We start from the raw sequence: 21,765 nt of genomic DNA on the forward strand, positions 1-21,765 counted from the left end.
CTGGAGCTTCTCGTTGGGAATTTCCTGAGGCTCGTACATATCTCTTCAAGTGTCCTTGTCTGATAAGGAACTCGATCTCATCCTTCAATTGGTTGCACTCATTGGTGTCATGTCCGTAGTCGTTGTGGTAACGACAGAATTTGGTGGTGTCTCTCCTCGAAATGTCCTTTCGAATGGGGGCAGGCTTCTTGTAAGGCACACTGGAACTCGTGGCTTGATATACCTCTCCCCGAGACTCAACAAGGGCAGTATAGTTAGTGAACCGAGGTTCATAACGATTACCCTTGGTCCTCTTGTTATCAGAGGTGGAAGGCTCGTTGTGTGGCCGTTTTCCACCATTCTTGCCACTACCGTTGCCATTGTCGTTGCCGTTGGGTTTCGACCCATTGGCGGCTTTGGCAGGTTCGGCTGCCTCCTTATCTTTCCTTGGGGGTTTCCCTTCATTGGCAATGGCGTCTTCGAGCTTAATATAACGATCAGCTCGATCTAGAAATTCCTGGGTTGTCCTAACCCCATGCTTTCTGAGGCTCTCCCAAAGAGGGGTACGGTGGCCATCATTTTGCCTTCATCGCCCACCGTTTTTGCTCCGGCGGCGGCTCGCATAAAACGCTGAACGTAATCTTTCAGCGATTCTCCATTTTGCTGGCGTATCTCGACTAGCTGATTTGCCTCGGTAGGGTGCACACGACTCGCATAGAACTGTCTGTAAAAATCCTTCACAAACATTTCCCAGGAAATTATACTTGCAGGAGGGAATTTAAAAAACCACTCCTGTGCAGCGTCAGAAAGTGTTGCAGGGAAGATCCTGCACGGTGCGTCTTCGGACACTTTCTGAATGTCCATTTGTATCTCAAACTTGTTGACCTGAGATACCGGGTCACCATACCCGTCAAAGTTTGGTAGCGTAGGCATTTGAAACTTGCTAGGAGTTTCAGCCATGGCTATCCTCTGGATGAAAGGAGTACCTTTTCTCCTATCGTGGTCGATGTAAGACATTCTTCCCCTGACCAGCTGATGTACTGCCTGGTTGAGGGCATCTATCCGGGCCTGCACGACGCTAGGAATTGTTGGGGTTTAATGCCCTAATTAAAACCCAAATTCTTTGTAATCTCATTTTATTATCAATAAAAGAATAGAAATCATTTTTTGACTTGGTCAATCACTTTGCTCACATGTTTTATTTTCATGATTATTTGTTTAATATAAACTTCTATTAAATCCCGAGCATATAACTAATCTTATTTATAGTGACGTAATCACAGTGGAATATAAATATGATTATATGTTCAAAAATAAGTTAGTCCTAAGATTAGTCAGTGCACCGGATTTACACTGACTTGCCAATCTATGATATGATCTACTTACACATTACAGTGTTATGTTATTTCCAGAACATTAGCAAAGTAGATAAGATCGGATGTATTTGTTACATCGGACTGGACCGATATTGACAGTTGATAAGATAAGTAAACATACCGTTATTATCTATTCTAGTCATATCATATAGTTAACCATAGGTCAATTCAATCTCAATTCTGAGTGATTAGTATTCTAACTGATTATATTATTTGAGTTCTTTGACTTGTTCGTTACCAGCTTACCCTACGAACTAGCCCATACTTACATCTTGGGAACTCGGTAGTATAATTGAGTGGGAGTGTTAATCATAGATATGAACATCTATAGCTTCTAATGAAGAAGTAAAACGATGGTTTCCTTTTAGTTTGGTTCAAGGTGTTAAATGATAGAGATCTCATTTCAGTAATTAAATTAGTTTACTGAAATATCATTTACAAGGAACTAAGTGTTTTAAGGATAAAATACAATGAGGGGTAAAACGGTATTTTAGTCCTATCTCATTGTAGACTGTCTATAGAGTATTGAGTGACAATTATAGTTGTAACAATGGATAATTAATAGCGTATCTATATTTGTTATAGAGCGTTCTATGAATTCAAGAGTGCAATTCCAAGTCTATAGTGGAGTCATGAGGAATTAATAAGTTAGTAAATTTATTTGTTAGATTTATGATAACCTATTGGAGCTTGATTTCATAGGCCCATGGTCCCCATTGTACCTTGGATAAAATCATCTAGATAGTCTCAATTAATTGATTTAATCATCAATTAGAATTATCAAAGTTGACCAGGTCAATTTTGGATAGTTTCACAGAGTTGTGTAATTTTGAGAAGAAAAGAGAAATTATGGCAGATTTATTAATTAAGATAAATTGGTATCTAAATTAATAAATAAATTTGAATCAAGGTTCAAATTATAAATAATTAATTTGATAAAGGATTTAAATAATTATTTAATTAATTAAATCAATAGAAAATAATTCAGGCCTTGATTTTAAGTCCAATGGGCTTATAATCAAATGGGAAATTTCACGGGCCTATAGCCCATGATAATTTCGACCTAGGGCTTCAAAATGGTTGTTATTTTATTGATTTTTTAATTAAATTAAATGGCCTAATTGAGTCTATAAAAGGAGTGCTTAGAGAGAAGATTTAAGAGACGAAAGATAAGTCACAAGTCAGATTTTCTGATAGTTTTATATTCTCTCTAAACACAAGTCCTTTTCTAAGCCACTGTGTTATTTTCTCTTCTTCTCTCTATATATATCTCATGTGTTGAGAATTGCCCACACTAGTCTAGGTGGTTCTAAGGATACATTGGAAGATCGTGAAGAAAATAGAAGATCGGTTCAGTTTCTTGATAATACTCTGCGACAGAGAGGATACTGTAAGTACTCTTAATTCCGATGTGTATACTGTAAGTATTATATAATTTGTTTCTCTTTGAATTCAATTTTAGAAACATGTTTTAGGCTATCTTGTATTAATTTGTTTAATATTAGATATACATGAAAATAAATAAAGATCCTGTATAAGCTTTTCCAACAGGAATCGCCGGGGCCTCTGCTACTGGGGGAATGTACTCACCATGCCGCTCGTGGTGATCGTTGAGTACGTCTCTCAAGTCTTCATCTCTTCTCCGCTACTCGCTGGCTCCGAGCCGGTTGAAGACATTATTGTGTCTGGACTGCCCCCAGCGTCCTGTCTGTCGGGTTGGTCATCCTGAGGTGGCTGGCTCCTGCCACCACCTCTTTCTTCATTTCTCCGACAGGAATTTCCTCTGCCTGAGTCGGATTCATTATAACCATGGCCATCTCTGAATCTTGATTGTCTATGGTGGGATCGACTGTTCCCTCGATGGCCCTCCCGGGCTGGAACCTCCCGAGCGTTAGAGGGTGGTCTGCGTTGGTCGTTAGGTCCTCGTACACTATCATGTCGTGGGGGGCCTCGGACCGTAGAGCCTAACTCTGAATTCCTCCTGTTACCAGGAGGATGCTGTCCTTTGTTCGGAAGATTTGGCCCATCACCCCTATGGCGTTTAGGTCTTCGAGGCTGCTGCTCGTTCTTATTCTGCCTCTGTTGCGGGGGATGGCCGCGACCAGCTTAGGATGGAGGCTGTTCCTCAGGGTCCATCAGTGGGACATCGTCATGGGGCACCTGCGGCTGTGTCGGGCCTTTGTGGGCTCGAGGGCTGGACAGGCGGGCTAGGATTGGGGCCCCTGTGGGGTGGCCCATTGGCGGGTTGATCAGGCTGCGAAGCAGGTGCAGCCTGATTCCTAGCCAATTGCAGGGCTGCCTCGAGGGCTGCCATTGCTTCCCTCTAGCGACGGTCCATCTCCACCTACCTTTCACTCAACTCCAGACGCTGCCGCTCAATTTCCTGCTGCTGTCGCGCCATGATTTCGGCAGCACCTTCTTGGCTGGCCCTCAGATTGGCCAGCTCTTCATGCAGCACCCCTAGGGTACTCTTCAGCATCGCGTCATCCATTTCTTCCTCATCAAAGTCCAAATGTGGCTCATCCTCAGTCACGCTTGCAGGAGGAGGAGGAGGCGGGTTAGATGGTGCAGCGGCGGCCGCCTGCCCAGTTTTCCTTGTAGTTTTCGCCATTGGTTTTCTCAACAATGCTATATCAAGCTCTCAATGAAAGCACCCGAATGTTGACCCAGATTTTGGCAAACTGACACGGAGTCAGAATACGCTTGACGTGGATAAGAACGTTGGAAAGAACGTGATGACGAAAATAATAAGAACACAAGAGTTTATAGTGGTTCGGCCCCAAGATCAGGTAATAACCTACGTCCACTTGAATTGTTATTGAAATAAGATCCAAAGGGGTGATCAAAGAACTAGGGTTCAATGAGTTTCACTAACCTTTGAAGAAGAAAATACAATTATTCTAGTGTAATCTCTCTTTTATCTTAAATGACCTTTTTTGCTCAAAAGAAAAAATCTCGGATCCTCCTCCCTGATCCTCTTCTTCTATTTATAAGCTCAGGGAAGATTTACATTTATTTGTTACAGATATGATTTCCTAAATAGTCGGATACTCAGGAAATCATGGGAGATAATTTCAGAATTCATCTTAACTGCCTAAGATCTCTTCTGCGTATAATGCGCATACGACCAGGCTGGTCGTATGAATAAACTGGTCGCGTGACACTGGGTGTTTTCCTGGTCGATAGTCGAGCACAGATTCTGCCAGGTGTCAGCCACATGTAATTAATGCCTGCCATGTCATTCACTTCTGATTTTTGGGATAACAATAGTCAATAAATGTATTGGCTCTACGGAGTTGTGATAAAGTGATCTGATCGACCTGATAGAATTTCTGTCCACCAGTAAAGATTTTTGACTGAACAGTTAGGAGTTTGGCTACCAGTCAGTCGTTTTGACCGACCAGTCATCTGTTTTGGCCGACCAGTCACTCGTTTTGGCCGACCAGTCATTTATTTTGGCCGACTAGTCATTTGTTTTGCCCGACTAGTAAAGTGTTTTGCTAGACCAGAGATGTGTCATGCTAGACCAGAGGTGTGCTAGAGGAGTGCTTTGCCTATACCGACCAGAGGTGTGCTAGAGGTGTGCTTTGCCAATGAGAGGTGCTTGCCTATGTCCTCAATAACAGCTTCAACCCAAATCATTCTCAACTGCCGCGGGAATCTCTCAGATATCCCGGAATAATAGCCATATTATTGTAATTTAAATTCATTTATATTTTATTAATTAAAGTCTGTTGGAAGAACCAAGGACCTAATCAAAGGAATATATCTGATGTACGATTCATGGGCCTATAAATAAAGGGCTCATGGCATCATTTAGGGGGATCTGATCTTTTTAGACTGAGAAAAACTCTATAGTTTTGAGACTTTGGGATTGTTACTTGGGGCATTCTTGGGGCATTTTCTGAGAGCTTAGAGAGATAAAGCTCTTATTCTCTAGAGAGAAAAACTCTGTACTTTTCTACTTACACTTAAGAAATTCAGTTGGCTCAAGTTCATCTGATTATAAGTGTAGGCTAAATATATCACAACTCCAAGTGGATTAGGCTATTACCAATAAATTGGGGCTGAACCACTTTAAAATGGTGTCGTATTTTCTATTCAAGGCTTATTGTCATTTTGACGTCTACTTGTCGTTGGCCAAAATCGTGGTCAACAGTTATAGTAGATATTTCACCAATTTTAAGAAAATTATTAATAATTTACAATACCGAAAAACAGAGTTGAAAATAGTGAATTACACGCGGAAATAAAAAAAGTAGGCACGCATGAAATTGATTGTATGAACTATGTATTCAGCATTGTAAATTATTTGGAATTTCTCGAAAACTTGCAGGATGTCTGTTATAATTATAATGTATACCGTCATATAAAAAAAAGTTAGCTATAATTTCTCTACGTGTCGAAAACTTAGATACCCCTACGGATTGGGACAAAAGTAGCACCCTACTATAGAATTCCTACATTATTATTTTTTCAATAGAATGCGTCTTTCACTCTATCCCATGCACTATTAACTTTTTTTACTAGTTCTCTACAAAAATATATTTGGAGAAATACTTGTCTTCAATTTCTTAGTTCTCATGTAACAATCTTTTAAGTTAATGAATGTATTTTCCTTCAAAAGAAAAAAAAACATCTCACCCAAACCGCTTCCCATTTTGTGAGCCATCTCTATCTCCGCAAATGCTAAGAATTTAATTAGATTTAAAATAAATAAAATTTCGTGTTGAACCAAATAATTATAATTATATTTACACAAATATATAATCTTTTCCTTTCCATTCTTTTCTTAGCCATTCCAACTAACCAAACATCACATATAATTATATTTACACCAATCTAACTGTAGGTTTTACCAATCTATCCCTACACCAACTTAGTAATATGTTAGACACCACAAGGTCAAACCTGACCTTTCACTTTAACACAAGAAGGTGGCTGAAAACTGACACGTTTCTTTTCTTCTATTGTTTATTACTTTACCAATAATATCAACTCTATATTATTTTATCTTTTTCAGACTATATTTGCGTTTTTCTTTTCACACAAAACACTCAAAAGAAAAATGAGATCTAGGGCACACATGCAAGTTTAGTACCAAAACAATCAAGAAGAAGAGAAAAGATCAGAGAAGAAGAAGAAAAAATAGTTTTATCAAGGTTCACCCTAAAGAACTGGGCTACATCCTCATCGAGCTCGCCTCAGGAATTGAGCTCAGAGTTTCACTATGTAAATCAAGATCTTTGAGTACACCAGATGAGGATCCATGTCACAATCTGACTGGTATGCCTCTAATCTTCTCCTTTCTTTCAGTTATTCTTAGTATCTCTCACAATCTTTTACTAATCTCTCTTTTTCTTTTCTGTATACATAAAACCTCTCGAGAACGACTATTCCTCTCAATCTCACTCAGGCTGGGAAAATCAGAGTTCTTCAGAAGCTTCAACAACAACAGATAGTAATTTCTACTTGTACCTCCTTTATTTATAGCTAAGACTTTGTAACTTAATCTGACTGGGAGTTTGTTAGGGTAGATAGTTATTTTTTTTTAAAGTTTCTGCTGAATGCTTGTGTACAATGACTTGTCACAATGTACTTTAGTTGCTCTGGGTAGTTGAGTTCTTGATATGTTGTAACTGATTCTTTATATGGAAGCTTATAAGGGAATTTAAACAACAAATTCCACCTAAATTCCCTTATAAGTTTCCTAGGTATAGTGAAACACAATCCCTGAGGGTCCTTACTCTATTAGTGATGGTTATCCTCCATTAATAATACCTAATAAGTCCATGCAGTACTTGAACTTAGTTAGGTTTAGTATCTTAGCACCCATATCAGCAGGATTCTCTTCTATAGGCACCTTTTCAATTTTAATGACTTCTTGAGACAGCTTGTCTCTAATGAAGTGATGCTAGATCTCCACATGTTTTGTTCTGTCATGGAGCATAGGGTTTTTGCATAGATGAATACTGCTTTGATTGTCTGGGTAGACTATAGGGGTTTCTTCTAGTAATCTTAGTTCTTCCATGAGCCATTTTATCTATATAGCCTCCTTGATAGCCTCTGTTACTGCCACATATTCTGACTCAGTTGTAGACAAAGCCATTATAGGTTGTAGTTGAACTCTCCAGCTAACACAGTTGCCTCCCACTAAGAAATAGTAACCTAATGTAGACTTTATGTGATCTCTGTCCCCAGCAAAATCAGCATCACTATAACCCTCTATTAGATTACTGTTAGAACACTGAGTAAACTTTAGGCCAATGTCAGTAGTGCCCAATAGGTACCTGAATACCCATTTCATTGCCCTCCAATGCTCTAACCCAGGATTTGCCATATACTTACTGAGGACACTTATAGAATAAGCTAGATCAGGTCTTGTGCATATCATAAGATACATAATAGAGCCAACTGCATTTGAGTAGGGTACCTTACTCATTTATTCTATTTCTGCTTGTGTTTTAGGGCATTGCTCCTTGTTTAGACAGTATTGGTTAGTCATAGGTTGTTTAGCTGTCTTTGCTCCTTTCATTGCAAATTTCTCTATGATTTTCTGTGTGTAATCTTTTTGAGTTAGAGTTAAGACTCCTTTTCCTTTATCCCTCTTAATACATATCCCTAGGATCTTAGTAGCTTCTCCTAGGTCTTTCATTTCAAATTCTGACTTGAGCCATCCCTTCATGAGTTCTATTTTGGATCTCTCTTTGCTGATAATGAGCATGTCATCTACATAGAGCAGTAGGTAGATGGCTTCTTCAATCCCATTTCCTTTGTAGTATAGACAGGTATCATAATAGCTCATGTTAAACCCTTTCTTATTCATAAATTCATCAAACATCTTATTCCATTGCCTAGGTGATTTCTTAAGACCATATAGGGATTTAATTAACTTGCATACCTTGTTTTCCTTTCCTTTAACCTTAAAGCCTCTTGGTTGTTCCATATATATGTCCTCTTCTAGTTCACCGTGCAAGAAAGTTGTAGTGACATCCATTTGGTCCACTTCCATGTTATATTCAGTAGCTAATCCCAGCATAATCCTTATAGTCTTCTACTTAACTACTGGAGAAAAAATTTATGTGAAGTCTATCCCTTCCTTTTGGGTAAATCCTTTAGCCACCAATCTTGTCTTGTATTTTATAGGATTGCTTTTATCTCTGCCTTCTTGCAACTTGTACAACCATTTACATGCCACTATACTCTTACCTTTAGGTTTAGACACTAATTTCTAGGTTTGGTTCTTTATTAGTGAAGTCATTTCCCCATTCATAGCCTTGATCCAGTGTCTAGAATCCTTGTCTGTTATAGCTTCTTCATAGGTAGTTGGTTCAGTTCTGTCTATCCCTGTAGCACTCATATAAGCATAAGCTAGAGCTTCTTCCCAGGCATTGAAATTGAATTTCTGGTTTGGTTTAGCTGTCCTCTTAGCTCTATCTCGAGTTAGTTGATAATCAGCCAGTGATTCTGCTTCTGGTTGCTCTTCATGGTTTTGTTCCACCTGATCTGTATTCTTGGGTACCATATCTTCCTGTTCTGGTTCATTTTGTGTAGTTGCTTCTTGCATGTTTTCCACCTGAACTGGTTCCATTTGATCAGTGTTAAGTTCTTTTATTCTAACTTGTGCATGATATGTCTTTGATTGGTAATTGATAGTAGAACCTGCATAGTTAGTATCTAAAGATATATATGCACTAGAAATAGAGTTAGTAACACATAGAAAAATATTTTCTCTAAAAATCACATCTCTACTAATAATAGTTTTAAGACCAGATTTTTCTTTTACCCAAAGTCTGTAACCTTTAGTACCTTCTGGATAACCTAGAAAAACACATTTAAGTGCTCTAGGTTCTAGCTTTCCTACACTTTGGTCTACATAGGCTGCACAACCATATACCTTTAGATTTGACAATTCAGGTGGCTTACCAGACCACATTTCTTCTGGTGTTTTGAAGTCTATAGCACTAGATGGGCATCTATTAATGAGATAGGTTGCTGTTAAAACAGCCTCTCCCCAAAATCCTTTTGCTCATCCAAATTGGATTAGTAAGCATCTAACCTTATTCATTAAGGTTCGGTTCATTCTCTCGGCAACACCATTATGTTGTGGTGTTAACCTTATTGTTCTATGCCACAGAATACCCGTCTCTTTACAGTAATTATCAAATTGATCATTACAAGATTCCAGTCCATTATCTGTCCTTAGGGTCTTGACCTTATGATTAGTTAAGTTTTCCATTGAGTAAATTTTTGAAATGCTTCACTCTTTTGTTTAAGTAGAAAAACCCATACTTTCCTAGAATAATCACCTATAATGGACATAAGATAAACACAGCCCCCATAAGTAGATAATTTTTTAGGCCCCGAAAGATTTGAATGAACATATTCTAGTATTTTATTAGTCTTGTGCAAACCAGTTTTAAATTTAAGTCTATGATGCTTACCTAAGATGCAAGACTCGCAGATATCAACCTTACTAACCTTATCATTTCCAAGTAAATTCTGCTCACTCATCATTTGTAACCCTTTTTCACTTATGTGGCCCAATCGTCTATGCCATAGGACAACCTTTTGATCTTCAGGTGATTGTGCTACTGTGTTGTTGCATTGAATCACAGGTTCTCCTTGTAAGTAGTACAATCCTTCATGTTTATGGCCTTTGATAATTGTAACGCCCTACTTCCTTAGAGCGTTACTAAGTGAGTTTAAAACGTGCTATTAACTCGCTAATCGAGGTTTTAGGTTAAAAGTGCAGCTAAAATGTAATAAAAGGCATACAATTTGAAAATATAATCATCCATTGAAATTTTAAAGTGATATAAATTTGGGATCCAAAAGTACTGTTTATAAATATTTACAACTCAAAAATATAATTAAAGTCGACTAAACGACAAAATTAGGTTTAATACAGACATCTCCCTAAAATTCCCCTGGCCATGGCAGCCAGGAAGGCCAAACATGCACGCGTCGCTTCACGCTCTCCGTACTCATGGTTGGTCGACTTTCCCCTTGCCCTTACCTTCACCATAGAGCACTTGTGAGCCGAAGCCCAGCAAGAAAACTTCACACAAACAAATAACATATGCATATCCATCATTCAGCATATAATTAAACCACAACCAGGCTAAACACATACAACCATGCCGTCCCAGGTGCTTTACCAGACCCTGGGTTCGCGGTCTACACGGCGAGGATATCCCAGGTATCCTATAGGGTCTCATCCTGACAACTCGCACTCCGCGTGCTTAACGATGCTCCCGGCCCCCTTGCCATATTCGGCCTTCGCCATTCCCGGCCCTCGCCGTTCTCGGCTCTTGTCGTTCATTTACATATATGCACACATAGCATAAATAAACAAATACTTAAACACATATAAACATAAACAATAGGGCTACGCCCTGCAACACAATCATATAGGGTCGTGCCCTACAACACAAACTATAGGGCCTCGCCCTGATCTATGGGTACAACAGTTTTCTTACCTGTGTCCTGAGCTTTCGAAGCACCGATATCCCGAGCACAGTCCCCTAGTCCGAGCCTTGCTTCACAACGTATCAACAACATCCATACATTAAGTTCTGATCCATTAAATTACTTTGAGTCATTATTCTAGTCTCCGATACCTTGAATTCTATCAATCCGAGTGATAAAATCCATCCCGAGCCTAAAACCTCCTTGGAGTCCAAAAACACACTAAGTGTCGCGGCCCCATGAACCCATGCCGCGGCCCGCCTCAACCAGAAACCCCCAACCCCAAAACAGGGGATGCGCGCCGCGGCCCAAGCTAGAGTGTGCCGCGGCCCTCTCTTCTTCCTGGTCTCCCAAGTGTTCTAGAGGGTCGTGGATCAGCAAGAACAATGTCGCGGCCCGACCCTTCGAACCCAGAAAATTCTCCATTTTCCTCCATCAAAACCAAGACAATTTACCCTAAAATCAACCCAACAATTCAAGCTAATCATCAAAGAAGTTCTATCACAGTCTCAGCAACAAAACCTAACAAGAATTAACCCCAAAGTACACCCAAACACCTAAGAGAAATTCACAACTTATTTCACATGCATGAACCTATATTCCTAACCAAAACTCAGCAAAAATTCAGTTGATCATCAAATTTTAGAGCTTACCTTTGAACCTAATTAAGTCTCTGAGTTAATCTCTTGAATTCCAAGCTCCAGCCTTGAGTTTTGAATTTCCTAGCTTAATCTCCTCAAATTTTTCCCTTGGTATGGCTTAGAGAAAGAGAGAAAGATAAGAGGTTTAGGTCGGTTCCTTGGTTTCTGAATGTTTCCTCAATTTTTTTTTATTTAACTTAAGTCTCTAAGGTTACTTCAAAGGCTCTGGGTACTAAAAACGTCCTCGATGGCAAAATGGTAAACTTCCCCAATATTCCCTCCTAAACGTTCTAACTTCTAATATATCTCCAAATATTTATTTTCATAACCCGATTACCCCATAAAACGTCTAATACCTGAAATACCCCTCGACTCTCCCCGAGTCGGGTATTCGACCCCATTGTGACTTTTTAGCCAATCCGCTCCTTAGGCCTGTCTCGGATCGTGCAACACATATATATATATATATATCATAATAATCACATTTATGCCCTCAACGAGCTAAAATTACAAACATGCCCCTAATAACCAGACGGGGCCCACATGCATATTTAATTCACCTGAACATGCATTTCTAATCACATACTCATCAAATTCACATATTATAATAATAAATCACTTATTGCCCTCCAGGCACGCTAATCAAGGCCCTAAGCCTTATTAGCAAATTTGGGACGCTACAATAATTTTCATAGCTCCCTTGCTTAGTCTCATAGTTCCTGCCTCAATTTTACTTACAATTCCCCATGTCCTCTAATACACTTATAGAAATTAAATTTCTAGCAAGTTTAGGAACATACTTGACCCCTGTGAGAGATATAATCACCCCATCAAACATTTTAAAACTTACTGTTCCTGAACCTTCTATTTGACATGACTGGTTGTTGCCTAGTATGACTTTTCCACCTTTTGAATCCCTGAAATCAGTCAAAATATTCTTAGTGTTAGTCATATGAAATGTACAACCTGAGTCAAGAATCCAATCATCTTTGAATTCGGTAGCTGCCACATAAACTTCGCCACTATCATATCCACCACTGAAGTTTACTGATTGTTGCTGTGATTTATGTCTTGATGCATGATATTCTGATTTCTGTGATTCTGAATCTTGTCCTTCTGTCCAAACCTTGTTCTTCCTTTTTCATAGATAACAGTCCCTTTTCATGTGTCCTTGTTTCCCACATTGAAAACAGCCATTTGGATCCACAGGACCCTTGGATTGTGACCTGCCTTTGCCATTGTTTGGACCTCTTCTAAATCTGTGACTATGACTTCGTCCTCTGTTGTGGTTTGGATCCCTAGGACCCTTAGATTTTGAAGATGTTGCTTTCTGTGATGTGGTTTTCCATGGCTTAGATTAAGTTCCCCATTTGATGAACCCAACTTCTCACTTTTCATTTCAAGGTCCTTTGATTTGAGTGCTGAAATCACTTCTTCCAATGTGATTTCTGTCCTACCATACATTATGGCTGTCTTGACTTCCATATAAGAATATGGTAGAGAATTTAAAATAACGATGACTTGGTTTTCATTACTCAGTGCCTCATTCTCCCCTGAATTCGCAAGCTCATTGTGCATCCTTAAAAATTCATCAAGATTTTGCTCTAAAGTCTTACAGTGACTCATCTTGTACCCAAAGATTCTTTGTTTTAGGAAAATCTTGTTTGTGAGTGATTTCTGTTGGAATTGCTCCTCCATCTTCTTCTAGATTTTAGTTGGTGTTTCCTCTTTATCTACCAATCTTATTATTGCATCTGAAAGATTGAAGATAATGATCCCTGTAGCTATTTCTAGGTATTCTTCTTGTTTTTTCTTGGTTGTACACTCTGGCCACTCAATAGGTTCCTCTAACACCCTTAATAGCTTCTGTTATGCAAGTAAAGATCTGATCTTTCTTCTCCAAATTCTGTAATCACCAGACCCATCAAACTTGTCAATGTCTAATTTAATAATCACCAGACTCATGTTAGTATATTCAGAATTTAAACGAGATAAAGGTTTAGAATTCTCAGTAGGTTCGGATAATGGAATATCCTCAAACTCTTCTTTATTGTCTCCTGCCACTTGGGGATCTTCGTCCTCTAGTCTTGTAGATACTTGGTGTCACCTCTGAGTTGAACTTTCCAGCCAAGAACCTGGCTCTGATACCACTGTAGGTTTTACCAATTTGTCCCTACACCAACTTAGTAATATGTTAGACACCACAATGTCAAACCTGACCTTTCACTTTAACACAAGAATATGGCTGAAAATTGACACGTTTCTTTTCTTTCTACTATTTATTGCTTTACCAATAATATATAACTATATATTATTTTATCTTTTTCAGACTATATTTTCATTTTTCTTTTCACACAAAACACTTAGAAGAAAAACGAGACCTAGGGCACACATGCAAGTTTAGTACCAAAACAATCAAGAATAAGAGAAGAGATCAGAGAAGAAGAAGAACAAACAATTTTATCAAGGTTCAACCTAAAGAACTGGGCTACATCCTCATCGAGCTCACCTCAAGAATTGAGCTCAGAGTTTCACTATGTAAATCAAGATCTTTGAGTACACCAGATGAGGATCCAAGTTACAATCCGACTGGTATGCCTCTAATCTTCTTCTTTCTCTTAGTTATTCTCAGTATCTCTCACAATCTCTTACTAATCTCTCTTTTCTTTTCTGTATACATAAAACCTTTCGAGAACAACTCTTCCTCTCAATCTCACTCAGGCTGGGAAAATCAGAGTTCTTCAGAAGCTTCAACAACAACAGATAGTAATTTCTACTTGTACCTCCTTTATTTATAGCTAAGACTTTGTAACTTTATCTGACTGAGAGTTTGTTAGGGTAGATAGTTATTTTGTTTTAAAGTTTCTACTGAATGCTTGTGTACAATGACTTGTCACGATGTACTTTAGTTGCTCTTGATAGTTGAGTTCTTGATCTGTTGTAACTGATTCTTTATATGGAAGCTTATAAGGGAATTTAAACAACACTAACTTAATATTTTTATACACTGCCAAACATTACAAGTTTAAAGACAATTATATTCTCATTCTAAATATTTTTATTGATTAGATAATTTTTAATTTTGACTTTTTTAATTTTATAAGTAATACTTGGGATACTCCAATTTACACACCATATTTATACCATATAATTAAATATGATTTGGTCCTTACTTGAAAATAAACCAGGTTAAAATTAAAGTGTGTAAATTGAAAGTGTATTAGAGAATTACTCTTTCTAAGTAGCATGGTTATAAGGTACTCTAGGACAGGGACAAAGCCAACAGTTTAATACAGTGGGCGCATATTAAGTAAAGAATGTTAAGAAAATATGTGTTGTATCAATGGAAATTGGTAAGAAATATTACAACTCTATACAAAATAATACAAATAAATAGCATTGATTAAATAATGTTACAACTCTATGACTGAAAATACAAAAAAATAGGAAAAGAATTTAGAAGAAGATAATGATGAAACACAACTCTAAGCAAAAGGATACAAATAATGTAAAATGTTTGTAACAAAAGAAATGAGAGATTACAACTCTTAAACAAGAAATACAAGTAAATGAGACAAGATGAATATGAAGATGAAAAGCAATAGAATAAAAGAAATGAACAAGCAACAAAGAACTAACCACTCTCAGTCACACTACCAAAGTGAAGAGTGTTGGGGATCACCAACTTGAACAAGGTTTGAAACCTTTGTCCAAAAGCTTATTTCCCCCTAACTCAAGCACTAAGGGATCTCTCACAAATTTTGGAAATTGCTTTCTAGAATAATCAAGCCTCTAGGTGTTTTTTAGCCAAGTGCTCTAATGGATAGAAAAATTGTGTCTTACAAGTGAGAAATAGGCTCCTATTTATAGAGTTTAGAGACACCCTTTGAATTTCAAATTCCACCAACCCCCATGGCTTTTACCAATGATTAATTGGATGTTTATGGAACTAAAAATGAGATTTATGAGTTATTTGTGTTTTTGGAGCCGTTCAAAAAGGTTGGAAAAAACTTATTTTTGGTCAGTCAAACATTGTGGCTGCGACCACGGGCATTGCTGGCCACGGCCGTGGCTCTCTGTCCCCCAGGTCGCGGCCACCAGTGCTCCTGGCTGCGGCCACTGCCCAATTTCAGCACACCAAGTTGTGTTGTTTTTCCAAACAGTTCCAAATCACTCCCAATTGATTTTGTAACCACCAAAACACATTATTGGGGTTAAAATCATATCTCTAACAACCATTTCACATATGACTTTAAGAAATTCATCTCAATATTGTGTAACAACAAATCTACACAATAATGGGCAATATTTGGAAGTTACAAATTTGTAACTGAATTTGTAACACCAAATATGTTTCACATTTGGATATTCACATATATCTAAATATTGTAACTCTCTATTATATGTTACAATATGTGACACTCTTTGTCACATTTATTTAATCTAAAACATTATATTATAAAATAATATAACAAAGAAAATATTAGTGGGTGCAGATTAATAAAAAAATTAATTTAGGCTAATATACATACATAAAATTGAAAGTTTTCCTTGATAAAAAATTGAAGGCTGAGTGGAGGCAACTGCCACCAGAGCCTTGGGTGGCTTTGTACCTACTTTAGGGTGTACAACACACTAAAATGTGGCATATTAATATTAGTACAATTTAGTATTAAGTCACATATTTTAATTTAATTAAAATATATTAAATTTAATATTATTTGTATCAAAAACACTATATCATGTTTCAAGTGTTGGATAGCTGAAGATGACATTTAACATTTCCTTTTTAAATTTCAAGCACACTTTTTATATATAAAAAAAAATACAACTAGAATACATAATAAAGTGAATTGCTAAGGGGTACCACTAGTGTGTCCAACACCATAAGGAGGTGACATACCACTATTGGTGCAATCCAATGTCGGATCTCACATATTTGAGTTTAATAAATGTTATGGGGTATGACTAATTATCTATATAGAAAGTGTCACCTCATGTGGTGTTGGTCAACCTAAGGGGCCAAATAGCAACACTAACGGAAAATTATAGGTCGCTAGATGGGGTCTGATGATATCAACCCACGTTGAAAAGTGGGTGAAGCTGGCCTATAAATGGAATTTAATAAGAAGGGGACAGCTGTAATGTCTTGAATTTGTTATTAAGGCTAAGTGTTTGATTACTGTACCTGGAAGGCCTAATTTGAATTATATGTGTGACATTAATGAATTATGTGGTAATGTGATTAGACATGCATGTTTATGTGTATTAAATGTGCATGTAGACCCCTTTCTGTGAATAGGGGTGTTTAACGCCCAAATCGTGACAACCACTTAGCGGTAGTTGTAGTAAAATCGGGAGGTCGATCCACAAGGAGGTAACCTAAAACCAAAAGATTAGTAGAAAATAAAACAAAAAGTTAGTAATATGAAATATATAAAAATGTAAATGAAAAGAGGTTTGAGATTTTGGTGGTCTTTTTGATGAAATGATAAAATGAGACAAGTGAAATAAAAGTAAGGTGTAATCAAGAGTCTGAGAAAATAGAAAGGTTTCAAGAATCATCCATATGCTTGTTTGGTTACTTAGTTACTTGATTTACAAAAATACACAAGTAAATAGTTCACATCCCAACATTTACTTGGAAAGTCTAACTTTAAAGTTCATATTCTTTTATAACAAAAGTTCATTTGAGTTATAAAGTTCTTTACTTTAGGAGCACAATGTTAATCTTATGAAAAATCTAAAAATGACAAAATACCCAAGGGCAATAACATAATAGAAGATTGGACATAAAATTATGTATCAATATTATTTTTACTAATTAGAAGCACATAGAAAGAGCATGACTAATCCTATATACTATTAGTATAAGTAAATAAAGATAACAAAATAGAGATGAGGATGAAAGAACATAAATAACTCAAATACATTATATTAAGAACATAGTAAATCAAAGTACCAAAATAGCATCACTAGCATATGGAATCATCCCTATCCTTCCTAGGAAGATTAGGCCATTATGCTCATGATTCTCACAAAATTCTAAGAAGAAAATATGAGAAGAAAGAGAGTAGAAATTTTAGTATAGTTTCTTTACTCTAAAAACTACATTTTAAATGTAAAAAAGAGTCCCTGTTTATAAAAGGAGAAAAAGACTAAAAATAAATTAAATTACAAATGGGGTCTAAAAAATAAATCTGAAATATTAATAATAAAATATGATTTTGAAAAATCAAATCTTATTATTAATATTAACCTAGCTATTTTAGTGAATGATCATTTTGTGATTTTTCTAAAACACTACAAAATGTGAGCTTTAGAGCTCAAAATGGAAGGTTCAAGGCCCAAAATGCACAAGAAAATGGGTTGATGGTGGCTGGAATTTTGACCAAGTCGTGGCCAATAGAGGCGTACCATGTGTCCAGGTGGTGGCAAGCTTGGGCCTAGGCTTGTTTGGGCTCATTTTTGGCGTAATTCCCTTCGAAATTGCAACTTTTCAACACTTTTTTCCAGTTTTGATTCTTTCTTTCTTCTTTCTTTTTCTTTATGCCAAAATGCAAATTTAATTCCTACAAAATAACAATAAATTAAATCATAATCAAATACTTTCATTTATAAAATAAATTATATTAATTCCATGAAAATATTAATTAAACTTAATTTATTTTGACCATTAAAATCAATAAATATGCATTTTTCACCACTAAGCAATAGGCATGTTTGTAATTTTGGCCCGTTGAGGGCATAAATGTAATTATGCTTGTATTGTGAGTGAGACCCCAGTGTTATGGGGATATATTTAAGATATGTGGTCTGAGACGATCCTAGGGAGCGGATTAGCGGAATAGTCACAACGGGGCGAGTACCCGGCTCGAGGCAGCTGTAATGAGCCAAATTTCCTAATAAGGTTTAGGACCTTGACTAGGAGGCCGGGAGGGTCATAATTGATTTATTATGCCATTAAATGATTATATGCATGTTTATGTGAATTATATTATTATATGATGATAAATGCATGCATGTGGGTCCACATTTCATGACAGTAGCATTTTGGTAATTTGGGCCGTTGAGGGCATAATTGTGTATTTTCATGCAGGTTGATGAACTATTGATGAGGCCACATTATAATGTGGATTTCTTTGAGCTTTTCGACATGAGACGATCTTTTAATGCAGGTTAGCAGTTTGGTCATAACGGGGTTGATTGCAGGGCTCGAGGTGAGTCTCGGGGTAATTTGGTGATTAGAACATTGCCGGGAATAAAAGGGTAATGGGATATGATTTATTAGCATTTGAGAATATTGGGAATAATGGGAATTGGAAGGTGTTAATTATGATTAACGAGATAGGTAGGAAAGGATGATTTTGCCCTTGGAGGCTGTTTAGGGTTTTAATTAGGCTTAGGGGCAATATGGTCTTTTGACCCTAAGGATAAACATAACCATTGAAAGCTGTAGAAACCTTCCAAAATAGAGCATTCAACTTTCTTCTCCCGTACACCATTTTCTTCTCATTTTCTCCTTGGATTTTTTAGCTTAATTTGAGGAACCGAGCTAAGGAAGTGGACCTTCAGAGCTTAGAGTTGTGTTCCACCATTGAAGAGGGTTCTATACTGAGCTTGAGGTAAGGTTCTATCCATTAAAACTCTGGTTCCATACTCTGTGTTCATTTGGATTTCAGCTGGATTTTCAAGGTTAATATTGAGGATTGATGGGAGTTTTTGGCAAGGGTTGTTTACGTTATGATGCCTAGGACTTGTGTATATGATATTTGGGTTCATTTAGGAGTTTTAATGAGGTTTGGAAGCTTGTTTTTCAGGTTGGAAATGGAGGAGTCGAAGGAGGGAAAAACCAGGGTTGAAAACCCTAGTTGTAGCGCTACAGCGCCCAGCTATGAGCGCTACAACGCTAGCCAAGGGCATTCTGCCCTGCTTGTAGCGCTGGGGTGCTAGGGGGGTAGCGTTACCCTACTTTTCCATATTCCTATTTTGAGAACTTTTTAGGGTTTTTGGCTCGGGGCTTCAATTCCTAAGGCTCGGGATCGAATCTACTCACTGTTTGGGTACTATTTGGGGTCCCGGGAGTGAGGTTTAGGTCAAGAACCTTTTATGGTTAATTTTCATTAATGGAGGTTATATTTGGTTGTGACTAGGTGACCGCTAAGGGATTAAAGGATTGATCATTCTCAAGGGCCGTTCTTTACGTATTTCTCACTCGAACAAGAGGTAAGAAAACTGCACCCCATATGTGACGGGCATGGTTTTTGATGTAGCATGTTTAATGCTCTATTTGTATATCTGGAATGCATATCAAGTGCTTGGAAATTTGCAATCTGTGAATGGTACTGACTTATTAGTCAGAATCAACAATGGTGTCAATATTAACTGTGAAGCTGTGACTTACTAGTCTAGTTCGGCAGTAGTACCGAGCATTGGTCGTATGGCATTGGCTTATGAGTCAAGAACGATATTAGCGTGTTTGACGCAAGCTGAAAATATTAGATCTAATCAACATAAGAATTTTCATCATAAGCATGAAATGCTTGACCGACCTTAAGTTCGATGAAAACTAAAAATGCTTGTCTAGTCTAAAGGCTAGTTATTTAGAGCCAGAGCCAGAAAGGCTAAGGTGACCTACACGTCACATGGCTAGGAGGGTATGGGACCTCAGAGATAGACTTATCCGTTATCTACACAGAGATGGACTTATCAGTCATCTAACCGAGATGGACTTATTAGTCATCTGACTGAGATAGACTTATCAGTCATCTAACCAAGATAGACTTATTAGTCATCTGACCGAGATAGACTTATAAGTCATCTGACCGAGATAGACTTATCAGTCATCTAACCGAGATAGACTTATCAGTCATCTGACTAAGATAGACTTATCAGTCATCTGATCAAGATAAACTAATCAGTCATTTAATCGAGATAGACTTATCAATCATCTATTCAGAGAGTGACTTATTAGTCAACTATTTAGAGAGACTTATTAGTCGTTTACTTCAAAGAGACTTATTAGTCATCTACTCAGAGCGCAGGACTCCACAAATATTTATTTGTACTTGCTTGCATGCATGAGTAGGGTTATTACTGCTAGGCATGCCTATTAAGACTTAGTAACATGTTATTACTTGTTCATGAGCATATTGAGTTTTCTTGCTGAGCTTTGGCTCACGGGTGCTATGTGGGGTAGGTAAAGGCAAAAGAAAATTGGACCATCCTTGAGTTGGAGAGCTTAGGTGACGACGTGTACATATGCAGTTACTCGACCGCCACGGCCGAGGGTTTAAAGAGGAACTAGGGTTAAACCCTGTTTTGCCGCTTAGGTCGGCTGGTTGTAAATATTTTGTTGTAATTAACTTTAAATTATATATTTGGGATCCTAATGTATATGGCAAATGTTTTAGTGAAACGTTGTATCTTAACCAAAAATTTTAATCCTAAACTGCTAATCATACTTAGTTACACGATTATGGCCAAATGACTCGATTAGCTAGTTTATCACTATTTAAAATGCACACCGTAATGGTCCCTGGAGTTTAGAGCGTTACAACAGCCTAGGGGTATTTTGTGAACATAGTTCGTGACCCGGATAGTGATTTAGTGTTTGTTTAAGAGCGTTGGGGATTAAATAAGGATTTATAGGAACACTTCAGGAATTAACGAAAGGTGGCAAATGATGGGATTGCCTTTGGTGGCACTACATGATTAAGGATAGACTTGGGGGCATTTTGATCATTAGGTAGTTGGGGATAGGCTTAAGCTGATCAAAAACACTAGAGTCAATTAGAAGGAATCCCTTAGGTTGTTCTTAGCTCTGCCTTTTGTCTCTGTCTATCTCTCTCAAGGCTAAAGAGGGATTTTGTTGGATTCAAGAAGGGAAGGCTTAGAATTTAAAAGGATTGGAGCTGGAGGTGATAAGAGTTGGCTCAAGGTCGAAATCAACACAGAGGTAAAGTTTAGAGCAAGCTTTTTGTTGAATTTCTCTGTCTTTTTTAGTGTCCTAGGAGATTTTTAACTCAAGAGATTAAGTTGAGTTATATAATGAAGTGTTGGTTCAATTTTTGGGGTTTATGTACTGTTCCGGGTAGAGTGGAGTTATTTTAGGACTCAATCCGGACATTAGAATATGTTTTGATTGATTTGTAGGAGGTTTAGAAGTTTGGAAATGGTGGAGTTTCTGGGTTTTGGGGCTCGAGCCACGACCCTGTTCATTAGGAATCGTAGTCCGCTTGAACGCAAAGGCTTGTGAGCCTCTAATTTTGCCCAGGCGCCGCGGCCTGTGTTTCCCG

This window comes from Humulus lupulus, chromosome 8 (assembly GCF_963169125.1).
Source record: "Humulus lupulus chromosome 8, drHumLupu1.1, whole genome shotgun sequence".
Taxonomy (NCBI): domain Eukaryota; kingdom Viridiplantae; phylum Streptophyta; class Magnoliopsida; order Rosales; family Cannabaceae; genus Humulus; species Humulus lupulus.